The following is a 13,900-nucleotide window of genomic DNA, read 5'->3' on the forward strand; positions in this document are numbered from 1 at the left end:
TATTCATGAGTTGGAATTTGAAATTCGAATTTGTGGTTGGGTGGCCAAATAGGACCCTTCTAAAATCTCCAAGTAGGCCTACAATATCACAAAACTCATAACACTTTTAGATATATATGAAAACATGTTAATTTCCTAATATTTAATCATAAATTCACTTATAATACTTAAAATAAATGACTTGGAAAATAATAATGATAAACCCATATGATTATGAAAATGGTTACTTAATGTAAGGTTATGGGGCTATAGAGTTACAGAATGAGGGTAAAATGATGGAAATGTGGGTAAAAGTGGATGACATTTTGGAGGCCCAACAATACCCCAGAAATGAGGATAGTGAAAACTAGCATTATTAACTCCCCACATCTTGTTGTGCCCTTTCATAGGTGTCATTCACAACACTGAGTGTCATCACCATGCATAGGACCATATGATGCACAGGGTGGATTGGGAATATAATCTGTTAAAAACTTTCTACACCATGATTGACACATTTCATATTTCAATTCTTCTCGTAATATCCATTTCCCCGACTCTGCTAAATTCTTATCATTTATAGCTCAAGCTTGAATTTAGCAGACCCATAAAATGATTATGAGTATATTTGGATGCAACTAAATTGTATGCATTTTTTCCTAGAACATAATTTCTAACATGAGTGATAGGGATTAAATTGACTTGCAACACTATTTTTTTTTATAGAGAAGTCTAATTGTTTTATGTTTCTGGTTTTTTTGAAAAAATCTAGCGATACAATTTTAGGAAAAAAAAAATGTTATTTAAAATACAATTTTAAACTATTCAAATCCATGAAAAACCGCAATGACACTCAATTTGTACAACTTTTATAACTTAAATTTGCAATTCCAACAATTTTTAATCAAACTTATAAAAAATATATATCCAAGAAAAACAAAAATATAGAACAATTAAGCTAAGATGATTTATGTATGTACAATAATTAATTAATGTAAGTTCATTTTAAATTTGAACTTACAAAATATGTAAGGAAATCAAATTCTTCAAATTTAATTTTAAAATCACATTTAAAAAAGTTTTTTTTTAGCAAATTCAATAAATGAAACTAGGGTTTTCAATTGCAACTCGTGCAAACGTTGTCTCAATCCTCTTTTAGGTCCTCTTCACTTCCACTGTGTAGCTTTCACTTTGAGAAACCATGGTAGGAGTTTTTTGGTGGGGAAGGGGGGAGGATGAAGCAAACCCCTCCTTCAAGAATGTTGTTTTAGGAGACTCTAGCACGGGGGGGGGGGGAAGGGGTGGGGAGGGGATCCTTTGAATCGACACCTCATAAATTCACCTTGGAAGCTATACTCTCTAATTGACACAACTCATATCAGCAAATTGATCGACCACTGCTTGTGATGCAGGAGCATTAGAGCTTCCATGCCATCAAGCTTTTTGGAGGCAAAGCTCCAAATTGGGTTTCTACATGGAAAATGAATTTTCTTTCGTTATTGTAAATAATTTTAATTTCTTTATTTCTAAAAGAGCTATGGATAGAGATAACATTGAGTAGATAAGATTCTTAAGAAAAAAATATGCCTTTCAAGGCATGGGAGATTTAGGAAATAAATCATGAGAGATTATAGATGAAAAATCTTCACATAATCCTAAGAGTATTTAGTAAGTTGAGCAAAAGCTTAGATATCTTAGAAATTGTTGGAGTGCTTTTAGGATGTAGGAAAATCTATTGTGTTTTTAATTTTGTTTATTATAAGCCTAAGAGAAATTAGAACTAATGGCCAAATGAATGTGAAATCAGGCCATAGAGAGAAGGAATGTGTCTAAGAATATGTATAAACAAAGCTAGTTTAATCAAAGAGGTTTATTATAATGCATTATGTTTGATATATGTTCTTACAAATTGATGTATAGCGAGGTCAATGCATGCATTCTCAATTTTATTTTTCTTTGAGACAAATTGTAATTGTGTATTGATCTATGGTTGAAGAATGGTGCAAGCTTTGAACTAGATTTGCAAATCTATGCGTGTTGACACGGTTAAAGGAAGTAAAATGTGTTGCCCATCTGCGTAGTGAATGTGAAACCAACTTGGGATTTTATGGCCATGGTTTTTAACACCGGTTATTCCTTTAGTTATGAATGTAATAATTAATAACAAATTGTTAAATTGTTTAGGACAATGTGGAAACAAACCACTCAATCACACAAGATTTGAGGGTGTATGGGTGATTGACCATGACTCTGGGAAGTGCAATACTATATGAGTGACGCCCTTGGTGAACTACTACCATACATCAACCTTTGGGAGAATCTAGGATGGTTGGATGAATCGTATGTAATACGAATTCTTTCCTTGGATTTGCATGCTTCTCTGATCCAATTATGGCAGTTTGGAGGCTGTTGAGCTTTCAACTTCATGCAGATCAATTCATCAATTGCAAGCTTGTATCAGATGAGATGGAAATTGCTATGAAGGAATAAAATTCCAAAATTGGAGAAATCATTTGCCGCAAAGAGATTGTAGAGAACTTGAAGGCAGGTTTGTGCGAGGAGAAGGAGGTATCGAGGTAAAAGAATAGGAGCGTGAGAGTAAGTGATGTGGATAGGCAAATTCAAATTGGTCCAAAGATTATACAGAGTGTGTTAAAAGTATTAGATTTGGAATGTTCTGGAATATGAGGTCCAACCTGCTGATGTGAGCATTGTAAATGCCAAATTGGATGCATGTGATAGAAAACACACACTTGGGTATGCATTGGAGTATAGAAGATCCACTAAACATGGAATAGATTGAGTAATCGGTCTTGGTGATGGAAAGAAAACCCAACTAATAGTTGGGACAAGCATGGAAAAACATGTGTGATTTAAATAAGGCAAATTTGCAGGAAAATTGAATTTTCTTGCATCAATGTGGTATCAGAGCAAACATTTTGTCTTGGGAATTGAGGAGAAACCAAAGTAGTTACACTCTTTGGAGGAGGAAACAAAGCTTGCAATAGAATCAGATTGATTGAGTTTGTCTTCAAGAGAAATATGGAGGAAGAATGTTTTGAGTTGAAGGAACATTGAAAGACTGCAACAAAAGGTAAAACCAAAAGAGAATTTGATTAGGAGCTCAAAAATTTCCAAAAAATCAAAGTTGTCAGAATGGTTTGGAACCTAAAAAACCACATAGATCTCACTGTCTTAAATCTAGTGCAACTCGTTTAGTGCGAAGCAGACACCATATGCTCCCAGAAATGTGATTTGTTCACTTTGTCAAACAGGTAAAAAATTCGCAGGTGGCTGACACGGATGCTGACTAGGCATCCGTACTGCCTAGGTGGAAAATATAATATTATCTGAATATTATGTTGGGTTGGCATTGTCCTATTGGTCCATGTGTTTTTGTTTGGGACAATGAGTAGGTGACATGTGGCTAAGCCGAAGGCTGCCACATGTCCTCCTAATGGCATTCAAAATTTTGTATGGCGGACAGGGCAGAGGCCGGGCTCGGCCTTGCGACCTCCCACAGCACAGGCCAATGACTTACTAATACACTCGCACTATGTTTCTTAACCTACTATGGATGCGGGTTAATGTTAAAGACTAACGTTGCTATGGTTGGGGGTCAGGCAAACTTAACCGCCCCCCATGTGAACACCGAAACTGCCAGCGATTAACTGTTTGTTGTGACCGCCAAGTTCACCGCCACCGCCTAACCACCAGACCAAGCATCCACAAGTGAACATGTCCTGCAAACAGATACTGTGATCACTGGAGGGAGGGGGCCAGCGCTGGGGGCTAGCGCCTGGGCACACGGTCCCCATATGACCAAGCTTTTGGTTTTAAGGCCTCGGCGGAAAAATTAATGATCCTATAAATCTGCCTGAAATCCGGTGAATTTGTCACTCCGTTAGCAGAAAATGGGGAAAACTTGTAGGATGATGTCGGATTTTGTGCAAATTGTAGAGTGAATAGTGGAGAAACTAGGAGAGGTCATAACTTCTCAAGTTTTTAACCAAATTGGATGCAAAAAGAGGCTAGGTAGCCATTTTTGGACATTCTGGACTCATTGGAGTAGGTTTCATAATCAAATGAGCACTTTTAGATATGATTTTTTCATATTGACGTCTATGGATGCCATGGTCAACTAGAGTGTTGAATCAGTTTATGGAGGAGTTTTAAGATGGAGATGACCTTGCAGGGGTTTTCTAGCCCCCATGTGATTTCTGCAACAACCAGTACATCAATGTTGTAGCTTTTATTTCTCTTTTCTCTATAAGTGTTTTGGAGAAGATACTTGTTTATGTACTTCAAGTGGATTGTGGTATTGTTGATGCTCTTTGAAGTTGGAGTATGGGGTCTTGGTGTAAGATGCCTATGTTTGCTGAAATTTTACATGTTTGATTGTAGGTTACATGTGTATGGAGTGATCATGCTTGTAGAAGCTGCTTCTTTGAAGGAGAAACTAACCATTCCATTTTAGCACTTTATGTACTCTTATTTTTCTAGACATTGAGCATAATGAGAAGGGATCATGTCATTAGAGTTGATCCAAGGAGATGTATCCCAGGAGGGGTGAACTCGTTTAACAATGGCTGGTGTATTAAGGATTGATGCATGCTTCCATTCAGTGTTTGATTTCATGTTTGAAGTTTTCCATGAAATTAACTTAAGAAAACACACATAACAGCTCATGTTTTTACTTGCTATTTTGGAGTACAAACCTCAATCACATTTTTGTATTATAATGAGGATCTTAGCATAGAAAACTAATATTCCAAATTTAGGTCAATTTGGTATCAGAGCACTAGTTTGCTTTGTGCAAGGAGGAATTGAGTGTTGTTTTCAAGTGAATGTCTTTTGAAGCTCAAGCGAGAAGAAGGTTTTGGAAAGGAGAAAAATATTGTTACAATCTCTACCACTAGTCCTACCTCAAGTTGCAGTAGAAGCTTCAAGCAACACATGTCCTAAGGAGGAAATCTTGCAAGAATGTCAGAGGATGTGAAGGCTTTTAGAAATACTTTCTTAGACATGGCAGAAATAGTGAAAATCCTCTATGAAGAGAGGAATACCAAATTGCAACGTGAAAGCTCTAGACCTCCAAGAGGAGAATGTTCTCCAAGGGAAGAAGGTAACAAGAATGGTGATAAACCACCATCTTCTCCACAATATTCATGTTTTTCTACAACTCTTATGCAAAATGCTAGTGTAGAAAGCCCCTCGGAGAAGGTATATGGACAATTTTGTACCTTTTGTCCACATGATGTGGAGGATGAGGTTTTATCAGCACCCAAATTCAAGGAGCTAAAAGAAGAGAGACAAAGAGTCCAAGAGGACACATCTAGAATCAAAAGAGAGTTTGAAAACATCTTTGTATGTCAATCAAAAGATGAGGCAAATGGTAAGCATTTACATGCTTCTTCTTTACATGAAAGTGTTGATGTAAATTCATTTGCAGCCTTTGAAAAACATAGTAAAGGCATTGGATCCAAGCTCTTGACCAAGATGGGTTACAAGGGAGGAGGCCTTGGAGTGAACCATCAAGGCATTAAAAATCCAATTGAGGCAAATGAGAGGCCTAAATATGAAGGCTTAGGCTATGTTGCAAAAGAAGAATGGTCTTCTAGTGATAGCTCATGGGTATCGTGTTCCTTTGCCATAAAAGAGGACATGAGGAGGCAAGATGTTGGGATTTGCATCCAAAATTGGTACCTGCTTGGTTCCTCAAGAATAAGGAGGACTTGAAGTGAAAAACATCTCCAAAGAGATATGAACAAGTTGAAGAAGAAATAAAACTAAGTTCTTCTTTCGATGTAAAATCCTCACGCAAGAAGCGTACGCCAAACTATCCTGTTAATTCAAATGCTTTTCATAATAGAAAACAACATGCTGATTTGAATAACATGTTGAGGAATGTGTTTCCATGCACCTTTTGCCTTTAATCCAACCATTATGTAGATAAGTGTGATGAAAGGAAAGTAATCATCAAGAAGATGTTTATGTCTAATGGAATTGAGACCGAAAAGAGAAAATTTCATCCAAGATTAAAGACATGTGAGCCAAGAGAAGCTCAAAAGAACTTTTGCACACACTGCAATATCGGTGGGCATTGGGTCAAGAAGTGTTGGAAATTGTTTCCAAAATTTCATCCTGGCAAGGGAAAGCAAATTATGCAAGAACTAGAAGAGGAAGCAACAAAATAAAAAGTGACACAAGATGCGACCATCCCTGAAGCAGCTCCAGAAGAAGAAAAAGTTCAAATAGAGGGTTAATTTACCTGGTTGGGTAAGAAATTGGCAGACTATTTATCCAACTGAAGTTTTTAAATCTTTATTTTGCACTATTTGCATATCCCCATAGTTGGGAAATTTGTAAAAGTGATGTTCATAAATAAATCACTTATATGCAACAATATTTTCTTTGGACATTGTTATGCTAGTTTGGCTTGTTGATAGTCAATTTGAATGGAACATTTGGGAGTCAAGTTTATTCCATATTGTAAAATGAATTTTTATTTGTAGTTTAAGAAATCATTTTAAAACTGTTGTAAGAGTAGTTGCAGCACATTTAGTGTATTACAAATGTGTTAAGCACTCAAGTTATACAAGTATTCACTATGTGAAATGTGTTTTGGTTTATTTTTCAAAGTCTTTTTTGATATTTTATCCTTGATAAGGATTTTGAAAAAGAGCACCTTGGAATTCTTCTTGGGAAGGATGTTGTTGTGGATGGCCATAGTGACATGTACAAGTCGAGAAGAAAAATTATCTTGAATTCTTTGGTTGGGTTATATTTCAAGTTTAGCTTGAGAAAAAGCCAAGACGAGTACAAGTCAAGGCACTACAATAATCGATTGGATCAAGTTTGGAAAAATGAAGGAATTATGCCTTCAAATGCTGGACAATTGAAAGTGAACTTTTGAAGACCAAAAGTTTTTAGTGGGGAAGAGTGATTAGGAGCTCAAAATTTTCTAGAAATTAAAAGTTGTTAGAATGGTTTGGAACTTGAATGACCCCATAGATCTAATCGTCCTGAATTTGGCACAACTAGTTTCACGTGAAACGAACACCGTATGCTCCTAGAAACATGATTTGTTCACTTTGTCAAACAGGTAAAAAATTTGCAGGTGGCTGACAGGGATGTTGATTGGGCACATGTACTGCCTAGGTGGAAAATGGAATATTCTTGGCATATTCCTGAAATATTCTCTAAATGTTATATTGAGTTGGCATCGTCCTATTGGTCCGTGTGTTTTTGTTTGGACCAATGAGGAGTTAACACGTGGCTAAGCCTGAGTCTGCCACGTGTCCTCCTAATGGCATTTAAAATTTTGTATGGTGGATAGGGCGGAGGTCAGGGTTGACCCTGCGACCTCCCACAACACAGGCCAGTGACTTACCAATACGCTCACACTATGTTTCTTAACCTACTACATATGCAGGTTAATGTTAAAGACTAACGTCGCCAAGGTTGGGGGTTAGGTGGAATTAACCGTCCCCCATGTGAACATCGAAACCACCAATTATTAATTGTTTGTTGTGACCACCAAGGTTACTACCACTGCCTAACCATCAGACCAAGCATCCACATGTGAACACGTCCTGCAAATAGATACTATGACCACCGGAGGGAGGGGGCTACTGCCCAGGGCTTGCCACTGGGAGAATCGTCCCCATATGACCAAGCTTTTGGTTTTAAGGCCTCAGTGGAAAAATTAACAGTCCTACAAATCCACCCAAAATCCGGGGAATTTGTCACTCCATTAGCGGAAAATGGGGCGAATTTGTAGGATGATGCTGGATTTTGTGCAAATTGTAGAGCGAATAGTGGAGAAACTAGGAGAAGTCATAACTTCTCTAGTTTTCGTCCAAATTTAATGCAAAAAGAGGCTAGGTAGCCATTTCTGGAAATTCTGGACTCATTGTAGCAAGTTTCATAATTAAAGGAGCAGTTCTAGATAGTTTTTCATAGATTGAAGTCTATGGGTGCCATGGTCAACCAGAGTGTTGAATCATTTTATGGAGGAGTTTGAAGACAAAGATGACCTTGCAAGGGTTTTCTAGCCTCCATGTGCTTTCTGTAACAACCATTACATCAGCGTTGTAGCTTTTATTCCTCTTTTTCTCAATATGTCTTTCGGAGAAGAGACTTGTTTATGTACTTCAAGTGGATTGTGGTACTGTTGATGCTCTTTGAAGTTGGAGTATGGGGTCTTGGTGTAAGATGCCTATGTTTGTTGAATGTTTACATGTTTGAATGTAGGTTAACATGTGTATGGAGTGGTAACTCTTGCAAAAGTTGTTTCTTTGAAGGAGAAACTAACCATTCCATTTTAGAACTTTATGTACTTTTCTTTTTCTAGACATTGAGAATAATGAGAAGGGCTCATGCCATTAGATCTAATCCAAGGAGATGTAACCCAGGAGGGGTGAACTCCTTTAACAATGGCTGGTGTATTACTGATTGATTCATGCTTACATTCAGTCTTTGATTTCATGTTTAAAGTTTTCCATGAAATTAACTTAAGGAAACACACATAACAACTCATGTTTTTACTTGCTATTTTGGAGTACAAACATCAAGCACATTTTTGTATTCTTATAAGGATCTTAGCATAGAAACTAATATTCCAAATTCAGATCATAATTGCACCAGTAGTAGTATGCATGTTCACATGAGGTTGAACAAGAAGGTAAGGTGGGTTTATCTTTTCAATTCATTATGTGAAACAAGTTATTGATTGCAAGTAGCAGAGATGGGGATGTTTATAGTTGATGACTGTAGTCAAGAATATAGAGAGTTCTTAATGATCATGGCAAAAAACCTTGCAGCAGAGAAGGAGGACAAGCAAAGTTATTAGAGGGAAAAAGTGAGAAAGTTGAATGCAGAATACAGAGGAGCAGAGAATGCTCAAGTGAAGATTACTGAGGAAGGAATTAGCAGAAATATGAGAGGAAAACTTGGCATGGAAGAGCTTATTGTGGTATTTAGATACATGTTGATGAAATCATCTTGTTGCAGTGGCTTGTTTTCAACTCACAATGAGCAAAGAGAAGCTCACATAATAAGGAAGATTGGGACTATTGATGGTCATAGTAAAGGTTTAGAGGTAAGCCATAGTAGATCAAATCATTACAAACTTGATAGGGAGGTAGCTGAAATTAAATTAAAACTAGAGATGACGAGTGAACTGCTACAGAGAGATGAAAAAGAACATAGATACAAATGGACTATATAGAGGAGAGTTTAGCGAAATTTGTTGCAGGAGAGACTGGAATAAAGAAGAATTGCTCGATTAAGGGAAGAACTTATGACAATTGAGTATGAAGAAGTGGGTTACATATGTGAACATGAGGAAGGATCTATCCTTGGAGAAAGTAATGATGATGTTGATGAGAGACAAACTGAAAGTCTCACATATTATTTAGAGAATGAAGATCGACATGGAGAAATGATGCTTGAAACATCAAATGAGGCCACAAAATCTTATGATTTTGAAATTGGTGATTTGTTTAAGTTTGTAGGTTGATTAACCCATGAAAATGATGGAGAATCATTGAAATTTGTCATAGAGGTGGAAAAGAATGAACAAAATCTGAATTTTGTTCTGAAGAAGGATGAGACTATGTGTTCTCATGAGAGTCATCAGAAGGTGATTCTTACACAAGTGTAGAAGGAAATTTTTGGAGGAAATTTGTAGCAGTTTGTTTTAGCAGGAAACAAAGTGAAATTGGCTCATGTAGGCAACCAAAAGAAATAAGAGATTAATCATTTAGATGAAGTCCTTATGAGATGTAAGCCTAACTACAATTACTAGAAAATTTGTTGGTAAAGGAATTTGGATTAGAAATTACAACCAAAGAAGAGGAATGTTCAAGCATGCCTAATAGTGAAATTGTCGTTATAGCATCCATGGAAGTTGAGCTAAATTGTAAATTTAATTTTGAGCATGCAAGCATAGAAAATGGTGATGGATATGAAATATGATTATTTCTTTAAAATAAACAACAAGTTGAACATTCAAATTTAGTGTACAAAGATTTTGATGAAGAAATGGAAGAGAAGTGGCTTGCAAAAGATATAGGTGAGGAACCAAATTTAGCCTATTTGAATAAGAAAATTATAAAGCCAATTGGCAGTGGCTTTGAGGAAGAAGAGTTGAACAATTGATGAATAGCAGTAGCAACACATTTCAACAAACAAGGAGCAACATGTGTGAGCAAGGAGATAAACTGGACATGGAGATTGAGAATTTGAGAAAACTGATGAAAGAAGTGCCTAGAAAGAGGTACACTAATATAATAAGGGCAGTAAATAACAAGAGGTATTTGATTTTACAAGACAACATGAGTAAAGTAAATAGAAGGCTGCAAAATAAGGTTTCGAAACTAGGAGAAAGGAAAGTGACAGATGCAGACAAAAAAAGAACAATAACAAGATTATAAATTAGGTGGGAAACTACAAAACAAGGTTTGGGATCCTGGAGGATTTAAAAATTAATGACACATGACTAGGAGGTCAAAAGAACAAAAAGAAGATTATAAAGCATGTGGGAAACAACACAACAAGGTTTGAGATCCAGGAGGATTCAAAAATTAATGACACATGACTAGGAGCTGTTGGATTTTTCATATCTTGGGAGTCTGATGCAAGAGCATTAGAGCTTCCAATCCATCAAGCTTTTTGGAGACAAAGCTCCAAAGTAGGCTTCAACATGGAAAAGTAATTTTATTTCCTTATTGTAAATAATTTTAATTTCTTTATTTCTAAAAGAACTATGGATAGAGATAAGATTGAGTAGATAAGATTTTTAAGAAGAAAATATGCCTTTTAAGGCATGAAAGATTTAGGAAATAAATCATGAGAGATTATAGATGAAAAATATTGGAATGATCCTAGTATTTAGTAAGTTGAGGAAAAACTTAGATATCTGAGAAATTTTTGGAGTTCTTTTAGGATGTAGGAAGATCTATTGTGTTTTTAATTCTATTTGTTGTAAGCCTAAAGGAAATTAGAACTAATGGCTGCATGAATGTAAAATTAGGCCATAGAGAGAAAGAATTCCTCTAAGCATATGTATGCACAAAACTAATTTAATGAAAGAGTTTTATTGTTTTCAACTCACAATGAGCAAAGAGAAGCTCACATAATAAGGAAGATTGGGACTATTGATGGTCATAGTAAAGGTTTAGAGGTAAGCCATAGTAGATCAAATCATTACAAACTTGATAGGGAGGTAGCTGAAATTAAATTAAAACTAGAGATGACGAGTGAACTGCTACAGAGAGATGAAAAAGAACATAGATACAAATGGACTATATAGAGGAGAGTTTAGCGAAATTTGTTGCAGGAGAGACTGGAATAAAGAAGAATTGCTCGATTAAGGGAAGAACTTATGACAATTGAGTATGAAGAAGTGGGTTACATATGTGAACATGAGGAAGGATCTATCCTTGGAGAAAGTAATGATGATGTTGATGAGAGACAAACTGAAAGTCTCACATATTATTTAGAGAATGAAGATCGACATGGAGAAATGATGCTTGAAACATCAAATGAGGCCACAAAATCTTATGATTTTGAAATTGGTGATTTGTTTAAGTTTGTAGGTTGATTAACCCATGAAAATGATGGAGAATCATTGAAATTTGTCATAGAGGTGGAGAAGAATGAACAAAATCTGAATTTTGTTCTGAAGAAGGATGAGACTATGTGTTCTCATGAGAGTCATCAGAAGGTGATTCTTACACAAGTGTAGAAGGAAATTTTTGGAGGAAATTTGTAGCAGTCTGTTTTAGCAGGAAACAAAGTGAAATTGGCTCATGTAGGCAACCAAAAGAAATAAGAGATGAATCATTTAGATGAAGTGCTTATGAGATGTAAGCCTAACTACAATTACTAGAAAATTTGTTGGTAAAGGAATCTGGATTAGAAATTACAACCAAAGAAGAGGAATGTTCAAGCATGCCTAATAGTGAAATTGTCGTTATAGCATCCATGGAAGTTGAGCTAAATTGTAAATTTAATTTTGAGCATGCAAGCATAGAAAATGGTGATGGATATGAAATATGATTATTTCTTTAAAATAAACAACAAGTTGAACATTCAAATTTCGTGTACAAAGATTTTGATGAAGAAATGGAAGAGAAGTGGCTTGCAAAAGATATAGGTGAGGAACCAAATTTAGCCTATTTGAATAAGAAAATTATAAAGCCAATTAGCAGTGGCTTTGAGGAAGAAGAGTTGAACAATTGATGAATAGCAGTAGCAACACATTTCGACAAACAAGGAGCAACATGTGTGAGCAAGGAGATAAACTGGACATGGAGATTGAGAATTTGAGAAAACTGATGAAAGAAGTGCCTAGAAAGAGGTACACTAATATAATAAGGGCAGTAAATAACAAGAGGTATTTGATTTTACAAGACAACATGAGTAAAGTAAATAGAAGGCTGCAAAATAAGGTTTCGAAACTAGGAGAAAAGGAAAGTGACAGATGCAGACAAAAAAAGAACAATAACAAGATTATAAATTAGGTGGGAAACTACAAAACAAGGTTTGGGATCTTGGAGGATTTAAAAATTAATGACACATGACTAGGAGGTCAAAAGAACAAAAAGAAGATTATAAAGCATGTGGGAAACAACACAACAAGGTTTGAGATCCAGGAGGATTCAAAAATTAATGACACATGACCAGGAGCTGTTGGATTTTTCATATCTTGGGAGTCTGATGCAAGAGCATTAGAGCTTCCAATCCATCAAGCTTTTTGGAGACAAAGCTCCAAAGTAGGCTTCAACATGGAAAAGTAATTTTATTTCCTTATTGTAAATAATTTTAATTTCTTTATTTCTAAAAGAACTATGGATAGAGATAAGATTGAGTAGATAAGATTTTTAAGAAGAAAATATGCCTTTTAAGGCATGAAATATTTAGGAAATAAATCATGAGAGATTATAGATGAAAAATATTGGAATGATCCTAGTATTTAGTAAGTTGAGGAAAAACTTAGATATCTGAGAAATTTTTGGAGTTCTTTTAGGATGTAGGAAGATCTATTGTGTTTTTAATTCTATTTGTTGTAAGCCTAAGGGAAATTAGAACTAATGGCTGCATGAATGTAAAATTAGGCCATAGAGAGAAAGAATTCCTCTAAGCATATGTATGCACAAAACTAATTTAATGAAAGAGTTTTATTGTAATGCACTATGATTGATCTCTATTATTACAAATTGATATATAGCGAAGACCATGCATTTATTCTCAATTTGATTTTGTTGTAAGTGAAATTGTAATTTTGTATTGATCTATGGTTGAAGATTGGTGTGGGAATTGGACTAGATCTACAAATCTATGCATATTGACATGGTTAAAGGAAGTAAAATGCGGTGCCCATCTGCGTAGTGAATGTGAAACCAACCGGGGATTTTATCACCATGTTTTTCAACACCAATTATTCCTTTAATTATGATCGTAATAATTAATAACAAATTGTTAAATTGCTCAGGACAATGTGGAAACAAGCCACTCAATCACACAATATTTTAGGGTGTATGGGTGATTGACCATGACTGGGAAGTGTGATACTATATGAGGTATAGACTTGGTGAATGACTACCATATGACAACCTTTGGGAATATCTAGGATGGTTGGATGAATCGTATGTAATATGAATTCTTTCCTCGGATTTACATGCTTCTCTGATCCAACTATTGCAATTCGAAGGTTGTTGAGCTTTCAACTTCATGCAGATCAATTTCATCCACTACAAGCTTGTATCCGATGAGATGGGAATTCCTATGAAGGAATGACATTTTGAAATTGAATGAGAAATCATCTTCCACAAAGAGATTGTTAGAAATTAAATAACAAAGCAATGGAACACATAAAATATTGATAAATCGCAAACACAGAAAAGCATAAAAC

Source organism: Pinus tabuliformis, chromosome 6 (assembly GCF_031772625.1).
Source record: "Pinus tabuliformis cultivar Carrire ecotype Pingquan chromosome 6, CPIR1, whole genome shotgun sequence".
Taxonomy (NCBI): Eukaryota; Viridiplantae; Streptophyta; class Pinopsida; order Pinales; family Pinaceae; genus Pinus; species Pinus tabuliformis.